Source organism: Aquarana catesbeiana, linkage group LG03, assembly GCF_042186555.1.
Source record: "Aquarana catesbeiana isolate 2022-GZ linkage group LG03, ASM4218655v1, whole genome shotgun sequence".
Taxonomy (NCBI): Eukaryota; Metazoa; Chordata; class Amphibia; order Anura; family Ranidae; genus Aquarana; species Aquarana catesbeiana.
The window spans coordinates 330,531,407-330,554,175 of NC_133326.1; the positions used below are offsets into that span (position 1 = coordinate 330,531,407).

The 22,769-nt window shown below is 40.2% G+C and overlaps 1 protein-coding gene across 5 annotated transcripts in view; it reads left to right on the top strand.

The window, feature by feature from the left end:
* PDLIM7 (PDZ and LIM domain 7) overlaps positions 1–22,769 on the top strand; it is a 191,851-nt gene that overhangs the window by 124,286 nt on the left and 44,796 nt on the right. The gene's annotated exons all lie outside the window — the stretch shown is intronic.

Below are 22,769 nucleotides of genomic sequence, written 5' to 3' on the forward strand. Positions count from 1 at the left end.
CTTGAACGGAGTGAACCATCCCTCTTTTGACGCATTTCTTTTAGACGACAAGTAAGTGCCCCCCAAAAAGACTGGTGAAGCCTGTAGTGTTGCATAGGCTGTGTTGCCTTGTGAGTAACACTAAAATCATTTTAACGGCTACCTGTATTCTCCACCTCCTCCCACCCCTCTTCCTCCATATTCCTCCATTTGTTCCAATGACAGGCACTCTCTTAGGATGGATTACCAACCAGCCTTCCTCCCTAATGATTCAAGTAAAAAAAGGCTGATGGAGGACACCGAGGATTGGAAGCCTCGTACAGGGACTACTCAGTCCCGCTCTTTCCGAATCCTGGCACAGCTCACAGGCACAGATTTCAGTAAGTGTATCTGCATGGATGTGCCACATAAGCTTTTCAGCTATACTATATGAGCAGTGAGCCAACATAATGGCTGTTGTCCCATATATACCACTGAATTGCAGGGGAGTTTTTCCCTCTTCTACATGGCCTGATATTGCCCATGCACCAAAATATCTTTAGTGCTGTCAGAAGTATCCTGGTGGCTAATAACTGTAAATTCATATTCTTTACGAAGTGTGTTCTGTTAATGAAATGTTAAGGGGTTCACAAAATCCACTGAATTCCTGAAACCATTCCTTCACTGCTTTAGGGTGTTCAACTTTAACACAATAGATATGATTTGACATCTGACAGTACAGAAAACCATTTAATATAAAAACTAGAGCTAGAAGAAATACTTCCTACGCCTTAGCAAGTTATTGAAAAATGGTTTGTTGAACTGGCAGCTATCAAATATTATTTTTTTTTTTTCGTGGCTGTAGGCTAAATATTTAACTTTTTTTTTTTTTTTTTTTTTTTTTTTTTGTTAACAGAGTAGGACACTAAATATATTTTGTATTAGCAAAAATGTGCCTGTTCAAAAATGTCCCTACTGACATGCCTTACTGCACAAAATATTGTACATGTCTAGTAGAACCACATATTTGGAGAGGATATTTCTCCTCCAAAATAGTTTATGGGATTGGTGTGTGCAGTGACAAGTGGCTGTCATTACAGTGGAAAATTTGCACTACCCATCCCCATGGGTTTTTAAGCCCATAACCAAAGTGGCAGCCTATGGTGTGGCATTCAATAGAGATATCAGTATCCACTATCAGAGAGTGGGATGTTTGAGGAGGAGCAGAGGTTTGCTAAAGTTTGGCAGTGCATAAGTCGAGGGTTAGAGATGGGGATTCCAGTGTATGAGTCGAGGGGTAGAGATGGGGATTCCAGTGATATGCGTGAGTTGAGGGGTAGACGTGGAGATTTTGTAAAGTACTTTTTCACAGAGGGAGTGAATCTCAGGGGGTGGATTCAGCATATGGATTTCAGCGGAAGGGTGAGCAGCTAACTTCTAATGATTTTTTTTATCAATCAGTTGTACTATATAGTAACTATGGAATGTTGGCACTCTTAAACAGGACAAAACCACACAGAGCATACTAGTCTTGTGAAAGGGTGAAATGGTTACCAGGTTTTATTTGATTTGAAACAACAGTGTGCATGGAGCAAACAATATTTTGCAAAGTAAACATTTGTAATTATAGACAGTATTTTTAGTAAGTTTTTTTTTGTATTTGGAAAGTTAATGTTAGGCTCCAGCTCCAGTCCCAAATGGGTACAAGCTTCACGATCTTTTAAACTCCAAACAATTCCCTATGCTTTGTCTTTAGCTAACCCAAAATACTCAGAGGATCCTTTGTCACATCATAAATATTTATTTGTGAATGTACCCTTTAGCAGTCTTACTATGCATTAATTACCTTGACAATAATCGGACTAGTTTGACTACCTTAGTAAATTCTGTGCACAAGTTTTTATCATAATCTGACAATGGACAAAAAAAAGTTAAAAAATAATTTCTGGTTACTTTGCACTTAACCTTTTTTCTTTTACACTTAACATTTCTTAATCAAATTTAAAACGTTTGTACTTTTGTCACGCTGTGTGCACACGGGTTAAGAAAAGGCAGCTTTGTTTGTAAATAAACTTCATGTGATCATCATGATTGGAAATTATGAGATTTTGATGATCACATGGTTGAGAACTACGCTGATTGATTCCAGTTGTTAGTGTGAGAACTGCAGCTCAGCGAGAGCGCAGTCTCTGAACCACACAAAACTACAGAAGACTTTTAAAACCTTCATTATTGAAACATTCAAAAGTAATATCTACTGTATGTCCCCTAACCTACTCCATCTCAGTATTAACTTTGCCATCAATGTACTTATTGGTGTCATATGAACAAAAGACATGAGGGGTTACCCTTCTCCCAACAATTTTACCTACTGTCTCTTCCTTTATCTTCTCTGACTTTATCTCATGCTCTTCTTTTTTATGTCTATTCTTTTCCTGTCATTTCTCACTAATTGCAGTGCAAGACCCCGATGATGAGCAAATGAAAAGAATGAGGTAAGTATCAGCTGAAAGTACAGCTGATGGCAGAGGATTTTTTCCTCAGTTAATATTAAAAGACCAGTAAATCTAAAATAGTATATTAACTTCACTATATTTATTATGTTAAGTTTGTATAATACTAGGTTTTTGTATTCACATAGAAGCACAGAAACTCCAAGGAAAAAAATGGGGTGCTACCAGTGGCAACCTGGTTAGGTTCCAGTCGTCATTTTGCTTTTTCATGATAGACTATGGCAGCCGCCTGTGGGACATACATTTTTCTTTTCACTTCTAAAGCCGCTGGCCCTATTGTATTTGTTGCTCAGGGACACCTACAAGGATTTTAGGTACAAAGTCTTGCAAAAAATAAAATTACCTCCCCACCATTTCAATTTTCGAACCGAAAATGGGTACAAAAAGCTTTGTTATTTTTAATAATATCATCAGATACTTCATAAAATGTAGTGGTAGTTTACTAGCCATATTATTACACTGTTCCATATGCAAATTAATTTTCAATCCAAATTAGGTTTTCAAATCCATATTAGAGTTTTATTTTATATTATCTTCATTAAGAAAAATCAACTGTACTGTTATTTACCTATAAACACCCAAATTCTAGGTTGACCAGAAATCGCCTATGTAGCTTTGCCCTGTATTACAAAAATGAAGGTGGGGGGTTATGATTGGGGATGAGCAAGCCAACAGGTTTTCCACTTTCCAAATGAAAGGTAACCTGCCCTGGCCTAAAACTTTGCAGTGCATTCAAGTATCTGTTTTTCAGACTTCCGGTCAATCCCTTTGTCTTTGTGGAGCCTCCTTGGAACATAGGTCACAACTGATATTAAACCACACTGTTGTCATTCAACTGCTAAATGCCCATTAAGGTTCCGTAATTTGACAGTTGCATGGTAAGAACTGGGCTTAACACCTAATTTTGACTAGACGTCGAGGCCCCAAGTATAGCTTGCGCCTAATGCCACGTACACATGAGCGGACTTTTCAACCGGACTGGTCCAACGGTCTATCTGACGGACTTTCGATGGACTTTCCGAACAAACGGACTTGCCTACACACAATCACACCAAAGTCCGACGGATTCGTACGTGATGACGTACGACCGGACTAAAATAAGGAAGTTGATAGCCAGTAGCCAATAGCTGCCCTAGCTTCGGTTTTCGTCCGTCAGACTAGCATACAGACGAGCAGACTTTTCGACCGGACTCAAGTCCGTCGGAAAGATTTAAAACATATTCCAAATCTAAAGTCCGGCAGATTTTCGACCGAAAAAGTCAGCTGCGGGTCCGATGAAGCCCACACACGGTCGAATTGTCCGCCGGACTCAGTCCTTCGGACCAGTCCTGCCGAAAAGTCTGCTCGTGTGTACGCGGCATTAGAGCCAAAGCTCTTCGAAATAGACATTGATTTGATGACTGTCACAAGTGCTGATAACTTTAAGGACATTTTAGGCCAAGTCAGGTTCACTTTAAATAGATTCATGGGTGAACATGCCTTTTTCAAAAATGAATTCTGTTTTCTGATTCCCAAGTCGTATACTAGTTTTAGGACAGTGAAGTAGGATCAGCTTTACTAATCAAGAAGTAGTATGTAACCCGAAAGTTGGAGAATGGCTAACTCCATCCAATATGGATATATACTTTTGATGTCTTCTTATTTATAACAGATTCCCAATGGTCCGGATTTATTAAAACTGAGTGGGGAACACAGAAACACAAATTCTTCCATGCATATCAACAATAACTTTTTTTTAGAATACATTTTAACAATGTGGAATGCTAACTGAACATTTTGTAATAAAGCAAACTTATAAAGTCTCCAAAGACATATGTTTCTTGTTGCTAGTTTATTTTTAAAATATAAAATATAGTTTAACTTAAGTGTATTAATTACAAACTAGTTTCCTTTTTAAGTGGTTCAGCCCCTGTATTCTATAAATATATTTTGCAGAGCAGACACTTAAAGCTGCAGATGCAGTTTAACGCAGTTACAGTGCTAGCCTATCTACTCTTAAAAGCCAAAAGCTTTATACTAAAAATGTCTTAACAGCTGGATCCTAAGCAGAATGTAAAAGGACAGAAAAATCTAATGTTTGTATTGGCACATAAACTAATACTGCTCTCCATCAGCAGTCCTGTAAATATTGGCTAAATCGAAGTAAACTAGTCAAATACTTTATTTTAAATCCTATGCTCAAATAGATCTCAATTTGGATTGATTTGGTTTTCAAACTGTATTAATGTAATTTGTCATTATACTTGACCAAACATAATAAGTTAGAGATTATGTCTTACAAATTCAGCTGCATAAATAAATAAGTGGATAAAAAATGTAAATTAACAGGCTTATTATGAAGGATTAAAGTAGGCCTAAATAATTTATTGTAAAGATTTAGAACACTTCACCTTCATTAAACCTACTGGCCTATTCACACTTATGTATTTTATTTGCCTATTCACACTTATGTTTTTATTTGCCCTCCTAAAACTGCACCTATCACATAATGAGAGTTCTGTTACTATTTGTATTACACTACAATATATTAGGGTAAATTAACACCTTCCCCCACCCCCCCATTCATGCTGCACTTGCCTCCATGGGTGATTTAACTCACGGTAAATCCAGGGATTTGAAACCCCCTACTCTCCTCCCCCTTTTTTTCCTTAGGGCTTCTGGGGGGTCCCGAGCAATTCTGATTGGTCAAAGTCCAACAAAACAGAATAGCTAATCTGTCCCAGAAGCCCTTGGAAAAGAAGGGAAAGAAGATCAGGGCTTTCAAATCCCTGGACCACTGCACTGGGTGCATAGGCAGCGACCGCTAATCACCCACAGAGATAAGTGCCATGGGAAACAAGGTTGGAAAGGGTGTAGGTTGTTATTTCAACTTTTCATTTGTTTTTGAAAAGGTGAACTTGCACTTGAAATCATATCTAAACGCAAGGAAAGAAAGTGTGATACTGGCCGGATCATCTGGTATAAGTAAAGAAAAATGCCTAACAAAAGAAAACGAATGCAGCCACCACATATAGGCATTCGGACTAATAAACTGAAATATATTACATTTCAATTTTTATATTTATACACTTTAAGGCCAGTGCAATTGTGCATGTTTACACCTTGATTGCTCTGTACAAATATCATGTAGTGGTCAGATTTCCCAAATGATGTCTGATATACATATGGTTACCTTTTAGTTGTTCATCTTAGTCAGCTAGACAAAATTAAAATCTATGATGAAAACATTTGTTGGCAAGAGACTTTTCAAGAGATACTTCTGCCAGAGAAAGCTGCAGTTTAGTTGATTTCAAAATACATCCATAGGTGATCATTTCCCATCGTGATAAAGGGTTCTGAAATTACTTCTACAGTAAAACCTTGGATTGCGAGAATAATTCATTCCAGAAACATACTTGTAATCCAAAGCACTTGTATATCAAAGTGAATTTCCCCATAAGAAATAATGGAAACTCAAATGATTTGTTCCACAACCATTTATTTATAGGTCCTTCAGTTTATAGTCCATATAAGAAGATTATAGCAATGTGACCAGGTTGTGTAACCATGAAATGTCCATCCACAAATGGCAGCCTCCACAAGGGGATTAGAAGCAAAAATTCAGCAGGAGCTACAGAGTATAAAAGAGAAGAGAGGCGCCTCTATGTGTAGCAATATGTTTCTAAATGTTGTACCTTCATTAAATGTCACCATATTGCTACACTTGGAGGCACCTCTCTTCTCTTTTATACCCAGTTGTGACATGACGCTAATTGTATATCAAGACATCGCATGTATATCAAGTCAAAATGTATTTAAAAATTTTGCTTGTCTTGCAAAACGCTCTTAAACCAAGTTACAAGGTTTTACTGTATTATCTATTCTCCTTTTAGTTATTTCTTCTGTTCTTATTCTGTTCTTTTTCTTGTTCTGTCTTATCTCCCTTATATTTTCACTTTCCAATCCCATCCCTCCCCGTGACACAGGGAAAAGTTCATCACAGAGCTTCAGAGCCCCCGGTATACTCGCTTGCGTGACTGGCACCATGACAGATCAGCCACCTCCCTAAATGTGAAGCCTTGAGCAGAGAAACGAGGGGCGGGACCAGGTGGGGAAGAATATTTCCGAACAGGACAAGGAAGCTGACATGCTTCTATTATCTCATGAATGTTCTTTGTCACATTAACTACTCCTGATGTGCCAAATCCAAGGGCCATTTCTTTACCAGTGGTGTGATGTCCACAACTTTCAGTGTTACTAGCAGTTGTAAATATATCATGTATTTCCCTATCTGCTTATTGTTCTCTCTACAGGCGTATTCTGGTAATATGAATAATGTGATAAATGTGTCATAACTTTCCAGGAATCTTTACCCTCACCATTCGCTACAAATTTGTTGGAGAATAGAACAAGAACTTTCATCATTGTTTATTGTGTTTAGCAGCAAAAAAGAGATAATACATCTTAATACAAGTGTGTACATTACTGTAACTTTTGAAGGACATGTAGTTCTAATGACGTTTCTTGTCATTACAACCAATTCTATACTTGTCTGCTATTTATATTTTCTTAAGTGTTATATTTACACGTAAAGACAAAGTCCTGCATGGATTAAATAATATAGTTTGCCATACTGCACTGCCCCATCTCACATATAGGTCAACTTTGTGCATTCTCTCTTTTGTGTGCAGTTGTGGTGAACACAGCATCTGTGTTTAGCAATAAAAAAGACAAAAAAACTTACTTATTAGATTCTTTAATATAAGGAATTCTGGATGATGTATCTATCAGTACTGTGCTAATACTTTGACAAAAGATGGGAAAGCATGGATACAATAAAACCATATTGAATGTATCTTTTTTGTTTTAAAGTGCTTTCTTGTTTCTGCTCCTAGGCAAACCGTAATACATACCCTTTAACCCAGTTATTGATTAATAATGAACCCTTTATATATTAACTGCTTTTAATTGTGATCAGGCTGTCTTGTGATTTTAGGTATGCTTACCACACAGCACAGCAGGTCCTGAACCTCCCTGTAGATTACACTCCCAAACTCTAATGCCGCGTACACACGGGCGAACTTTTCGACTGACTTTCCGAATGAACGGACTTGCTACACATGATCAACCAAAGTCCGACGGATTCGTACGTGATGACGTACGACCGGACTAAAACAAGGAAGTTCATAGCCAGTAGCCAATAGCTGCCCTAGCGTTGGTTTTTGTCCATCGGACTAGCATACAGACGAGCGGACTTTTCGACCGGACTCGAGTCCGTCGGAAAGATTTGAAACATGTTTCATTTCTAGGTCCGTTGAACTTTTGGGGAAAAAAAAGTCAGCTGGAGCCCACACACGATCAAATTATCTGACGGACTCTGGTCCGCCGGACCAAGTCTGCCGTAAAGTCCGCTCGTGTGTACGCGGCATAACAATTAGCTTCTCTAATTTGTTCCCTTTTTGTTTATTAAATCTACCATCAATAGCATTTTCTTTTATTTGTTTGATAAGTGCAGAAACTAAACTACCTTTTGATCCTGCCAGAAATCTAGTAAACTTATAGATTCCTGTGTTCTCTGCCTCTGCTGCACTATAATTGGTTAGCGTCATTATTCCCAATTCTTTCTGTGTGCTACCAAACCCCTTCCGTCTATGTTATTGCAATGAGGAGAGGAGGAGGTACTCTGTCATCCTAAGACTCTCCTAATCCCAGGTTGACAACACATTTTAATCCTAGGACAGAAAAGGGTAAATTTACAAAGTTTTGCACTCAGAATCTGGTGCAGCTGTGCATGGAAACTGATTTCTAACCTCAGCTTGTTCAATTAAAGTGGATGTAAACCCTCTCCTATACCCAGTGAAGTGAACAGCCTCAAATGATACACAGATGGAGCAATTCCTCCTACAAGTTTTATTTGTCTATCAGCTGTCTTCAGCTTTATATATTCTTAAGAAAGTGAACATTGAGTTCGAATTTTTACTTTCTCTTTCAGCTGTGGGAGGGGAATCTTGGCATACACTGTGTGACAGCTGATTGGAGGAAAAGCACACACCTCCACTCCAGATAGACAGAGGAAGAAAGAAACATGCAGAGCTGTGCTGTGGATAGACCAGCTCACTGCTAATCTATTTATAGCAACCTCCCCGACACAAATTTTCAGCTGCTTTTATCTCCTGTGTCCGAGAACTTGTCAGAAGTTATCATGCTGATAACAGAGGAACAAAGCAGCAGAAAGACTTGAGACTCGGGGCTTTGGAGAAAGATGTGTAAACACTACAGAGACGTGCTCAGGTCAAATTTTATGAATCCGGTTTACATCCACTTTAAGCTTTGGCAATAAAACCTGAAAGCTGATTGGTTTCTATGCAGAAATGAGCCTGATTTTGCACTCTCCAGCTTTAGTAAATAAACCCCTAAGTGTTTTACTGCATGGATCACCAGGTCAAAATAAAGGAAACCATATTGAAGGACTGATGAACTTCAATATTAAACATTTTTGTTTTTCATGATTTAGATACACTCTACCATGTTAATGTCATTCAAAAAGCAGTTTTTAATATGTTTCAATATGTACAGGTAGCTCTTATTGAAATATTATGCGATTGAAATACCATGAATATTCAGGCACTTTAAGTTATGAGATGACAACTGTCTCCCAATTGTGCGTCTGCATTGTTACCCTGCTACCTGCATTTCTGCTGGAGGCTCCAAATCATTAAAGCTGTTTCAAAATTGTGATGTACAGCAAACACATGAGCAAAATGTAAACAGGAAAATGGCTGAAAGAAGCTGCTTTTACACAGTGTCGTACAAAAACTATGGAGTTGATTTACTAAAATTGGAGCGTGCAAAATCAGGTGCAACTCTGCATAGAAGCCAATCAATTTCTATTTCTTTTTGTCAAAGCCTAATGGAAAAAGCTGAAGTTAGTAGCTGGCTACCATGCACAGCTGCACCAGATTTTGCACTCTCCACTTCTAGTAATTCAACCCCTATATCTTCCAGTTAGGAGTTAAATCTACTTAAAACATTTTAGTCCAATCAGCACCTACGCTAGCTAGCCTGTAACTGGAAAAGGAAGGACCAGCAGCACACTGCTGAGGTCAACTCCGTGCTTTATCCTCCTGTAAGGTATGTTCATAGATTTATACTGACAGGTCTATGCAAAGCATATCAGATCACTGATTGGTTTACTGTACTAATATTTCCTTTGACTGTAAGAGAGTTGCTCAACACTATGGTCAAAAGGAAAAGCAGCCCAAGGCTCACCATACCCTGGGGGGGGCACCATAGGACAGGAACATGGATACCAAACCGGTGAAGCTTGTTTCTGATTATATAAAAAAAGAGAACCTTTTCTCAGTTTGAGAGCCCACCGGGGAGTGAACAAATGAAAACCATCCCCTTTTCCCTTGTGTTCCAGTCATGAAATTGTCCTGCTAGAAGTCAGGAGAATCTCCACAACAGGGACGCAGGCCTCAATGAAGGGCTGACAGAAGCTCCAACCTTTGGCTGTAGTACAACTTCTTTTTTGCATAGCACTGAACACTTCTCAAAGTGCTGGACCCAACATGCCACTTAAACCATCTACTTACTGCATCTTTGAAACAGACTCCTCACAGGCTGGATTCATTGTTGGAAGTCTATGAAGAGCGTTCCCTGGTGTTTCTTGGTCCAGCTCCCTTTGTGGACCACATTGCAATGAAGTAACATAAGTTTTTCTTATTTAAAAGTTCTGAGCAAGAGCTTCTAAAACGAGATTCTTTCTCTTACTTTTATTATTGGCCAAAAAAAGCTTCAGGTGTCCCTTTCTGATTTAGTTTTACTTTGTTGAAGGACCAGACATCTTTCTAGAGTTGCAAGATGACACAAAAAGGGCTTCTAAAAAAAACTTTTATGGAGGGAGGAACTAGCAAATTCAGAATGATAAGATGAATACAATCAATAAAAGACTGTAAGTGCCAGTTCTATGGTGCAGTCAAGATATTCTTGGTGTAACAAGCCTTAAAGAGTGTAGCATCAAAGAAAGAACATAGTTACCTATGCTATTGTTATTGGAGATAAAGATTAGTATTATTCTGTAATGAGTTCTGTTTTCACAGCATACAATTTCATTTTATAACATCAGCATTGTACGAGGGAGTGCTGATAAGTATTGAGCCTTACCCAGAAAAAATTGAGCGAGGAAGCTGTAAATTGCAGGGTAACATTTCCTCATGGATCTGCTTCGTACCTTTCCCTTGGAGAAACAGGAACTTGATTATGGGCCTATGCTCTTCCACATTGAATTTTTCGGGAGGTGCTGCCATGTTCACTTTGGACCTGAAAAAGAAAGATACATTAAAATCATAGGTAGCTGATTATTGCACCATTGAATATAGACAAATTGGCCAGTGCCCCCTGCAATTTACAGCTTCCTCCCTCCATTTTTTTTTCTGGGTAAGACTCAGTACTTATCAGCACCCCTTGTAATAAAAATACAAATGGTTATTGACAATTTTTGACAATCCAATATAAGCTTACTTGAAAATCTCCTTTCGTGTTGTGAGTGCTGCCTGTGTGCTGGTCATCTCTTTCCACAACCTTCTGAATTCCCTGCATGCTTTGCAGCTTCTCTTCTACTTACGTTAAGTTTCTAAGACTACATATCCTATGGTACCTTGCTGCCTGTACTGACTCCACCTCCTGAAACTGATCCTCTCCTCAGCAGTGCCTACTCACAGGGCATTGTGAATAAGTGTCACAGGATGCAAGAAAGTAAATGTGTGGGGATCTTCGCAAAGTAAATTTACAAACTTCAAGATAGCTCTGAGTAATAGCAATAGGCAAGAAATAATTGAAATACAATGTGTAAATTGATCTATCATTTTACATTTTGACCATAGATGCACTTTAACAATAAAATGGCATTAGTGGATAGTACTGCTGCTTGGGTTTTATGTGGGGTTTACAGATTACAAGCTCTTGAATCTGAATACTCCGAGTTTCGTGAATGCAATTTCACTTTGCAAAAAATATCCAATCACATGGAAGAAGAAAAAAAACATTTTTGCTTGTACATGACTGGATGATAGTAGTCAGAAAAGCTTCACCTCATTCACTCAGCTCTACAAATTGCAACTTCCTTTTTAAAGTGAACAGTCTATTTGCCTTCAGTAAATTGACCCCACTGCTTATCATATACAAAGCCTGTAGTTCACTTGAGTTTTTCAATATAAAACCATATTACAAATTGTGGGAACTTGTGCTTTTCAGAGCTTGCCAATATTTGGTCACTATTGAGGTCAGCGGAAGGTAAGGTAAGGGCAACTCTTAGTATACAATATATAAAGAATGGTGTAGAGCCTAATGAAAGATTCTTTTGATACAGTAACAGAGGGGGAATGGAGCGCTGACAGGTGCTGCTAGTGGGTAGATAAGGGGCAGTAGCGTGGGGGATAGGATATTTCCAGGGGTAATAAACAGTTCAAAACAGTTAAAGATGGTTAAGGCTTCTATGATGAGCGGCAGCCGGCGTGTCAGAGTAGAAGGGACTCTGTGGTATGAAAAAAGCAAAAAAAAAAGCAGCGCTGCTCTAAGGGTAGTAAGTACTTAAAAACACTATTTTATTACAAATTGTACACTCACATTTGTGTGATAAGAAATAGGCATAGGTAGGTTCTCCTGGGCAACGCAGAGTTACATCCTGAAACGGCGGGGCCCGGCCTTGGCCGCTTGTTGTGGAGTCCGTAGCTTCCGATGGCTTGGGGTTCCCTCAGACAGCGCGTCAGCAGGTTCCTAGGAAGATGATGTCAGGTGGAGGTGAGCGGAGGGCGTGGCCGTAGCTCGCTTGCGTTCAGAGCATGTGTGCTCCTTCCTCAGGCTGCATGCTCCGATCGCGCTACGGCCACGCCCCCCGCTCTCCTCCACATGACGTCATCTTCCTAGGAACCTGCTGACACGCTGTCTGAGGGAACCCCAAGCCATCGGAAGCTACGAGTAGCTCGCATTCTGAGCATGCGTTCTCCTTCCTCAGGCATGCTCTGAACGCGAGCGTGCTACGGCCACGCCCCCTGCTCTCCACCTGATGTCATCTTCCTAGGAACCTGCTGACACGCTGTCTGAGGGAACCCCAAGCCATCGGAAGCTACGGACTCCACCGCAAGCGGCCCAGCTGTTTCGTGATGTGACTCTGCGTTGCCCGGGAGAACCTACCTATGCTTATTTCTTATCACACAAATGTGAGTGTACAATTTGTAATAAAATAGTGTTTTTAAGTACTTACTACACTAAGAGCAGCGCTGCTTTTCTTTTTGCTGAAAGATTCTTTTAAAGGCCAAAGCTTTAAGAGCTTAAACAGTTTTACATGCTGGAAAGAAAGGTAACATGACATCTTTCCCCTTGAAACTGAAAAAGGAGAATCAATTTGATTTGGTGCCTGGGGGTCTGTCAATGTATAAACCAAAGTGTAAGTAATGCCGATAGGGAAGGTATATGTCTCTGTCTGCCTCCCTGTGCTCTTTTCAGGCACATTGTTTCCCAATAAAAAAGGAATATGACGTGTACCTAATTTGCAGCTTTTGTGACTAAGCCTTCCTGTCTCCTGGAGCACAAAACTCTGAGTCAGTACATTGGAGACGCAAGTAGGGGGTTACTTTACATCTCACTGCATCACATCGGCATTGTTAGCTTATATACAGCACTGTTGCTGGGTAATCATACGCAAATGTACTTGTAGAATAAATAAGTCCTTTCTTTCCTATAAATGTATAGTCATCCATAGCTTCGTTAGTTCATATGTGACAGGTACTGCGGAAACATTGGTTCCACTTTTGTTATCTTTCCAGTTCAATGTCTGTGAATCATAGCAGCCTATACTGTGGGATTTGTGGGCAAGGTGTCCCTACCCTTTGCTTAATCAGTGCCCTTCAATTTCTTCTTGCTAGATGTGCTCTGTGTAGCTAGAGATTTCAGAGATCAAAGAGCATGAAAGAAAGGTGCATATCTTTAGTTGTAGAGTAGCTGTATGTAGAGGAGTAATTGGATGACATAGGTCCCTAGTGCTAAATCTGAACAGCAGTCCTCTGATGTGCAGTATAAAGAGTTTGTTAATTTTGTTAAAGTGTATTTAAACCCAAGAATAACATTTTTAAGTGGTATAAAAGTGTATCTGTGGTAAAAACTAGTCCTATATTGATTTCCAAATTGAATTTCAATTTTTTTGTAGCCTACTCCTATTCATCTGAACGATCTTAAAGTTTGAAAGTTTTCTTTTTGAAAAATACCACATATTTACTTCCTTGATACATATTTACTGTGCCCTGTGAATATGTACTGCTGAGTCACAAATTTCATAAAGCCTGCCTTCTGAACTACAGAAGGCACAATCTGTACAGATAACACTTCATACCATATCTGCTTTCAGGTAGCAAGTTACCATGGAATATATAGCCCTTTAGACATCAAAAGTAAACCAACGGACTGATCAGAAAAGAAGCTGCAAAGCATGCCGGGAATACATTAATGTGTTAAATCGGTAGTAAACCACAGCTGTTTAAAAGAAAAGAAAAAAACACCTGTAAGGCAATTGCATAATGTGCCAGTATTAGGGGTGCAACGGATCAAAAAACTCACGGTTCGGATCGTACCTCAGATCAGGAGTCACGGTTCGGTCATTTGATGGAGCGATCACGTGGTAAATGGTCGCCGGGTGTACCAAGGTGGCCGCCGCTCCGGAGCTAGGCCGAAGCCGCGGCCTTTCCTATGGCTGAGGCCACAGAGCGCTCCGCGGATCGCGGGTGTCCCGATCCGCGGAGGTTGATCCGTACGGATCACGGATCAATGACGATCCGTTGCACCCCTAGCTAGTATGCATGAAATACTTACCTTGGAATGAAGCATTCCAGTAGCGTGCTGTCACCGCTGATAGGGCTGACATCTTCCCCGCGGTCTTTCTTCTGGGTTTGCACGCTTCGGCTATGTGGAGCTCTCAGTTCTGATACAAAGCTCTGAAGGTCCAGCAAGGTATGCCGGACCTTCAGAGTGCAATCACCAGTGACCCAACTGGCTGCATCCAGCGTGTATATCTCCTAAATAATGCACATTTAGGAGATATGCATTGTATCTACATGTACAGTGCCTTGAAAAAGTATTCATACCCCTTAAAATTTTCCACATTTTGTCATGTTACAACCAAAAACGTAAATGTGTTTTATTGGGATTTTGTGATAGACCAACACAAAGTGGCACATAATTGTGAAGTGGAAGGAAAATGATAAATGGTTTACAACATTTTTTACAAATATGTGAAAAATGTGGCGTGCTTTTGTATTCAACCCCCTGAGTAAATACTTTGTAGAACCACCTGTCGCTGCAATTACAGCTGCGAGTCTTCTTGGGGATGTCTCTATCAACTTTGCACATCTAGAGTGACATTTTAGCCCATTCTTCTTTGAAAAATAGCTCAAGCTCTGTCAAATTGGATGGAGAGCATCTGAGAACAGCAATTTTCAAGTCTTACTACAGATTCTTAATTGGTTTTAGGTCTGGGCCATTCTAACACATGAATATGCTTTGAGCTAAACCATTCCATTGTAGCTCTGGCTGTATGTTTAGAGTCGTTGACCTACTGGAAGGTGAACCTCCGCCCCAGTCTCAAGTCTTTTGCAGACTCTAACAGGTTTTCTTCTAAGATTGCCCTGTGTTTGACTCCATCCATCTTCCCATCAACTCTGACCAGCTTTCCTGTCCCTGCTGAAGAAAAGCATCCCCATAACATGATGCTGCCACCACCATGTTTCATGGGGGGGATGATGTGTTTAGGGTGATGTGCAGTGTTGGTTTTCTGCCACACATAATGTTTTTTCTTTTAGGCCAAAAATTGAAATTTTGGTCTCATCTGACCATCTTCCACATGTTTGCTGTGGCTTCTCGCAAACTGAAAATGTATATATGTGCTGTCTTCAACTTTCTAGACTCTTTAGAATTCTAACCTAGTGTTAGAATTTTTACTTCCTAATTCAGGAGGAGTGTAGTCTTGGCATACACTGTGTGACAGCTGATTGGAGGAAAGGCACACATCCCCTCTCCACATAGGCAGAGGAAGGAAGGAATGTGCAGAGCTGTGCTGTGAATAGACCAGCACAGTGCTAATCTGTTTATAGCACCCGCCCCGACACAAATTTCAGGCTGGTTTTTATCTCTGTTGTCGGAGAACTTGTTAGAAGTTATCATACTGATAACAGGAATGAAACGGCAGAAAGACTTTGGAGAGAGATAAGCAAACACTATTGATATATGTGCCCAGGTCAAATGTCATGAACTGGGTTTACATCCACTTTAAGGTTCTCTAACAAACCTCTGAGGGCTTTACAGAACAGCTGTATTTATACTGAGATTAAATTACACACAGGTGGAGCCTATTTACTAATTATGTGACTTCTGAAGGCAATTGATTGTACTAGATTTTAGTTAGGGGTATCAGAGTAAAGGGGGCTGAGTACAAATGCACGCCACACTTTTCGCATATTTATTTGTAAAATATGATTTAAACCATTTATCATTTTCCTTCCACTTCAAAATTATGTGCCACTTTGTGTTGGTCTATCACATAAAATCCCAATAAAATACATTTACGTTTTTGGTTGTAACATGACAAAATGTGGAAAATTTCAAGGGGTGTGAATACTTTTTCAAGGCACTGTAAGCCTTATTATAGGCTTACTAGTAGGTAAAAATCACCAAGCGGGCTTTACTACCGCTGTAAAGAGATGGTTAACAGACAGGAAGCACTCACAACATAAATGATTTCAAGTAAGCTTATATTGGATTGTTAAAAAATGATCATTTGTACTGCGATTACAAACAAACAAAAGATTTTCCAGCACACTAAAGCTGCATACACACTATACAATTTTCTGTAGTATTTTTCTTTCAGATTTACCAAAACCATGTACAGGCATACCCCACTTTTAAGTACACAATAAGGTTTATTTACTAAAGCTGGAAAGTGCAAAATCAGGCTCACTTCTGCATAGAAACCAATGAGCTTGCAGGTCTTATTACCAAAGCTTAATTGAACAATCTGGGGCTCATTGGTGTCTCTGCAGAAGGGAGCCTGATTTTGCACTTTCCAGCTTTAGTAAATAAATCCCATTGTGTACTTAAAAGTGGGGTATGCCTGTAATATGAGGTCAAACTTTAAGAGTTTCAAATTGTATGCAATTAGGCAGGCCCTTGCACTACATGGTTTTGGTAAATCTAAAGGAAATCTGACAACAAAAGTTGTATAGTGTGTATGGGGTCTTGGAGACCAGCCTGCAAAACAACCAAATTGGCCCTGTCTTTACAGTTTACATTAAAAACGGAGGGCTTTGTTTGCACACATTTGCAAATCTATGCATAAGCCAAAATGCCTATGCCAAGGGACCTCTCTATATACAGCCGTGGCCAAAAGTTTTGAGACTGACAAAAATATTAATTTTCACAAAGACTGTTGCTTCGGTATTTTTAGATCTTTTTTGTTAGATGTTACTATGGTATACTGAAGTATAATTACAAGCATGTCATAAGTGTCAAAGGCTTTTATTGACAATTACATTACGTTTATGCAAAGAGTCAATATTTGCAGTGTTGACCCTTCTTTTTCAAACCCTCTGCAATTCACCCTGGCATGCTGTCAATCAACTTCTGGGCCACATCCTGACTGATGGCAGCCCATTCTTGCATAATCAATGCTTGTGGTTTGTCAGAATTTGTGGGGTTTTTTTTTATTCACCCGCGTCTTTAGAGGATTGACCACAAGTTTTCAATGGGATTAGGGTCTGGGGAGATTCCTGGCCATGGACCCAAAATTTCCATGTTTTGTTCCCTAAGCCACTTAGTTATCACTTTTTGCCTTATGGCAAGGAGCTCCATCATGCTGGAAAAGGCATTGTTCCTCACCAAACTGTTCTTGGATGGTTGGGAGAAGTTGCTCTCAGAGGATGTTTGTGTACCATGTTTTATTCATGGCTGTGTTCTTATGCCAAATTGTGAGTGAGCTCACTCCCTTAGCTGAGCAGTAACCCCACACATGAATGGTCTCAGGATGCTTTACTGTTGGTATGACACAAGGCTGATGGTAGTGCTCACCTTTCCATCTCTGGACAAGGTTTTTTCCAGATGCCCCAAACAATCCGAAAGGGGATTCAAAAGAGAAAATTACTTTACCCCAGTCCTCAGCAGTCCAATCCCTGTACCTTTTGCAGAATATTAGTCTGTCTCTGATGTTTTTCCTGGAGAGAAGCGGCTTCTTTGCTGCCCTGCTTGACACCAGGCCATCCTCAAAGTCTTCGCCTCACTGTGCATGTAGATGTGCTCACACCTGCCTGCTGCCATTCCTGAGCAAGCTCTGCACTGGTGGTGCCCCGATCCTGCAGCTGAATCAACTGTAGGAGAATAGTCCTGGCGCTTGCTGAACTTTCTTGGGCGCCCTGAAGCCTTCTTCAAAAATGCAGTGGAAATGTTTTTTATGGGATTAAGTTCATTTTCATGGCAAAGAGGTACTTTGCAATTATTTGCATTTCATCTGATCACTCTTCATAACATTCCGGAGTATATGCAAATTGTCATCATAAAAACTAAGCCAGCAGACTTTGTGAAAATTATTATTTGTGTCATTCTCAAAACTTTTGGCCATGGCTGTAAATTGTGGTCCTAACTCTAAATTTCCAGAGCCTCCATAGTAGGAGCACATATAAGAATGGATAGATTAACCACTTAAAGACCGAGCCTCTTTTTGAGATTTGTTATTTACAAGTTAAAAATGTAGTTTTTTTTTTTGCTAGCAAATTACTTAGAACCCCCAAACATTATACTTTTTTTTTTTTTTTCTAACACCCTAGAGAATAAAATGGCGGTCATTGCAATACTTTCTGTCACACCGTATTCGTGCAGCGGTCTTACAAGCACACTTTTTTTGGAAAAAAATACACTTTTTTGAATTAAAAAATAAGACAACAGTAAAGTTGGCCCAATTTTTTTTATATTGTGAAAGATAATGTTATGCCGAGTAAATTGATACCCAACATGTCACACTTCAAAATTCACCCGCTTGTGGAATGGCAACAAACTTTTACCCTTAAAAATCTCCATAGGCGACGTTTAAAAAATTCTACAGGTTGCATTTTTTGAGTTACAGAGGAGGTCTATAGCTAGAATTATTGCTCTCGCTCTACTGACCACAGCGATCCCTCACATGTGTGGTTTGGACACTGTTTTCATATGCGAGCGCTACTCACGTATGCGTTCGCTTCTGTATGCGGCGGGACGGGGCGTGTTTAAAAAAAAGTATTTATTTTTTCTTATTTATTTGACCTTTTTATTTTTACACTGTTCTTTAAAAAAAAAAAAAAAATGGTGTCACTTTTATTCTTATTACAAGGAATGTAAACCTTGTAATAGAAAAAAAGCATGACAGGACCTCTTAAATATGAGATCTGGGGTCAAAAAGACCTCAGATCTCATATTTACACTACAATGCAATAAAAAAAATGTAAAAATTGTCATTAAAAAAAAAAAAAAAAAAAAAAAGGCCCTTTAAGAGCTATGGGAGGAAGTGATGTTTTGATGCTGCTTCCGCCCTGCAATGGTATGGAGACGGGTGGGGGCCATCTTCCCCTCACTTGTCTCCATGCCAAAGAAGGAGCAACATCCGATCGCCTCCGCCCCTCCCGATGGCTCTGGTAAGCAGCGGAGGGCACCGGAGCGCGGCAGGAGGGGGGCCTTCTCCCGCCGCTGATAAAAGTGATCTCGCAGCAGACTCGCAGAGTCCACTTTTATCTGAAAGCGGACCGCTTGCCGAAGAAGAGGATACCGGGGTTATGACAGCTAGCTGCTGCCATAACAACGATATTCCCCTTCATAATTAGGATGTACATCGGCGTGCGGTGGTCCATAAGTGCTTAAGGACACGTATGCCTGCAGGGAGCCCATCCCTCCTTAAAGGCACAGGGACGCACGTGATGCCCAGCAAGAGCATAGTGACAGCAAAGGCACCCCATGCCTATTACAGTGCTGTTGTTATAAAATGAAAGTGTATACCCTGTACCTTTTGCAGAATATTAGTCTGTCTCTGATGTTTTTCCTGGGGAGAAGCGGCTTCTTTGCTGCCCTGCTTGACACCAGGCCATCCTCAAAGTCTTCGCCTCACTGTGCATGTAGATGTACTCACACCTGCCTGCTGCCATTCCTGAGCAAGCTCTGCACTGGTGGTGCCCCGATCCTGCAGCTGAATCAACTGTAGGAGAATAGTCCTGGTGCTTGCTGAACTTACTTGGGCGCCCTGAAGCCTTCTTTTTTTGTTTTTTGTTTTTAGGATTATTACCACATTAATATATTGCAGCTTACCAGTCCTTACATGTGGTGGCTGCATTCATTTTCTTTTTCAGGCTTTTTTCCCCTCTGTGTTCACCTGGTGATCCTGTCCTAGTGGGGGAAATTGACTAAAACTGGAGCACACAGAATATGGTGCAGCTATGCATAGTAACCAATAAGCTTCTAGGTATCATTTTCAAAGCTTAATAGAACAAGCGGAAGTTTGAAGCTGATTGGTTACTATGCACAGCTGCATCAGATTCTGTGTGCATCAGTTTTAGTAAATCTCCCCCCAGTGTGACAATTCTCACTCATTGTACTGTATCTATAAGGCTACTTTCACACTGAGGCGCTTTACAGGCGTTTTAGCGCTAAAAATAGCACCTGTAACGTGACTCTCCTGTCACTCCATTGTGAAAGCCCAAGTGCTTTCACAATGGAGCGGTAAGCAGCATCTTTGGGGCGCTTTAGGAGCGGTGTATACACCGCTCCTAAAGCGCCCCTGCCCATTGAAATCAGTGGGCAGCTCCTGCAAAGCGCTTCGGGAGCGGCGCTTTGTGGGCGCTATTAACCACTTCATTAGCTGAAAAGCGCCACTAAAAATAGCAGCGCTTTACCACCGACTCTCCCCTGCCCCAGTGTGAAAGTGCCCTAAAGGCACAGTGTTAGTACCCTGGGTCAGGGAAAGTGTTAGGACTACTGAACATATCCTCTTCTCCTCTTCTTCCTAACACAGGGTGGAGGTGTTTTGTAGTGCTGTCATCCAACAAAAAGAATAAGAAACTCACTAGATTTGGGGCGGGGTCAACAGTTATTTTTCTGCATTTATCAAACAGATTTAACAAATCCACTAAATATTTAACAGACTAAAAGAGAGCGAATAAGAGTGTCACTGATAAGATCTACATACACTTTAAAATACATTATATTATCTTATTTTTACATAGAGGTGTTGGTGAAAGCAAAATAAAATGTCATGTATCTCTGAAATACATGCATATTTCCCCATATATTATCCCTTTTATCCCTTTTAAATATGTAAGTACGGAAAAATGACTGTTTATGTGCCAGAAATATAGTGTGCTCTTACCTTCTGGTTTGAGCTGATAACAGCATTTTAAAATCCTATGCATGTGGTGTCAGCCCTGCCTACTTAATTTTTGATGAATTACAAAGAACACAGACCTTAACTACTCCTCCCTCCTCATCTCCATAACCTTGTGTGAAAGCATAAGGCACATGAAGTTCACATGATTTCTGACAAAATGAAAAGTAATTTTTTTACTTATCGAGTAGATGTATTAAAAAACTTTAATACAAATATATACATTTAGTATATCAAATACAAGCAAATAGGATACATTCATTGTTATGCCCCGTACACACGATCGGACTTTCCAACAACAAAACCGTGGATTTTTGTTCGAAGGTTGCTGGCTCCAACTTGTCTTGCATACACACGGTCACACAAATGTTGGCCAACATTTACAAACGTAGTGACGTACAAGATGGTATCTCCATTATGAACGCTAGTTTTACAAGACCGAGCGCTTCCGGGTCGTACTTGATTTCAAGCATGCTTTGACTTTTGTGCGACGGTCTTGTGTACACACGATTGGAAAGTCCGACAACAAAGTTTTGTTGGTGGAAAATTTGAGAACCTGCTAGCCAACATTTGTTGGCGGAAAGTCCGACAACAAATTTTCGATGGAGCGTACTCCCGGTCGGACTTTCCGCCAACAAGCTCACATCCAACATTTGTTGTCGGAAAATCCGATCATGTGTACAGGGCATAAGGGGTTACATATGCTTTACAGCAGATAATAGAGCAAAAAGCAAACAAAGGTTTGGTTTTATCCTACAGAGATTATAATTTGATCATGCAGCTGGTAATTACGAGGGATAAGCTGTGCTTGGATCTGTTGACTGGGGGGGGAGCATGTGTCTATTCTCCCTGTACGCCGGGTACACACAGGCCAAAAGCCGGCTGAAAACAGTTGGTTCCGGCTGACTTTCGGCCTTGTGTACATCTCCCTGTCCGACAGAAGCCAATCTCACAACCGATTTCTGTTAAATGTGCATGCTGGAAAACCAGCATCAGATCCGCCTCCAATCAGCGCTGGCAGCCAATGGAGATTGCGGTACTAACATTGCTTGTGTTAGTAAAGTGATCTGTCCTTTTTTTTTTTTTTTTTTTTTTTTTTTTTACCTTCAGGCTGCAAGTTTGAGCAAAAAATAGACTTATAGGGGGTTATTTACTAAAGGCAACTCCACTTTGCACTACAAGTGCACTTGGAAGTGCAGTCGCTCTAGATCCGAGGGGGACTTGCAAGGAAAATAAAATACATTTTAGCTTGCACATGATTGGATAATAAAATCAGCAGAGCTTCCCCTCATTTCAGATCTTCCCCTCAGATCTACAGCGACTGCACTTCCAAGCGCACTTGCAGTGCAAAGTGGATTTGCCTTTCGTAAATAACCCCCATTGTGTCAGGCTTAAGCTCCATGGCATTCTTCTGTGTGTGAACTGCTCTGTCTAAAGTGTTGGCCTAATGCAAATTTAAAACAGACATTAATGTTTCTGTAGACTGGAGATAATTGCCACCATTCTGGCTGGTCCCTCTTGGCAGAACTAGCTGCAGTGAATTGTTTAGCTGATTGCTGTTGTTTCCCCAGGGATTAGGCGAGCAACCGCAAGTGTCTGGCTGTTCTCTGTCTTCCATAGATATTAACATTCAGGCTAGCTAATTGAACATGCAAGTATATTCATAAAAAAGACAATTCGTTCATGCCTTCATTTCCAGCCGCCATCTTATGTTTACATCCAGCTTTTAGATGTGTACATTTTCCCGCTTACGAATGCGGTTACCTGGGAATTCAAGCTTAAAGAGAATTTGTGATTAAAAGCAAAAAAGAGTTTGTGATCAAAAAAAAAAAAAGAACTGCTGTGAGTATAAGGTGCAGCATCCTCCTAAGCTCTCCTGC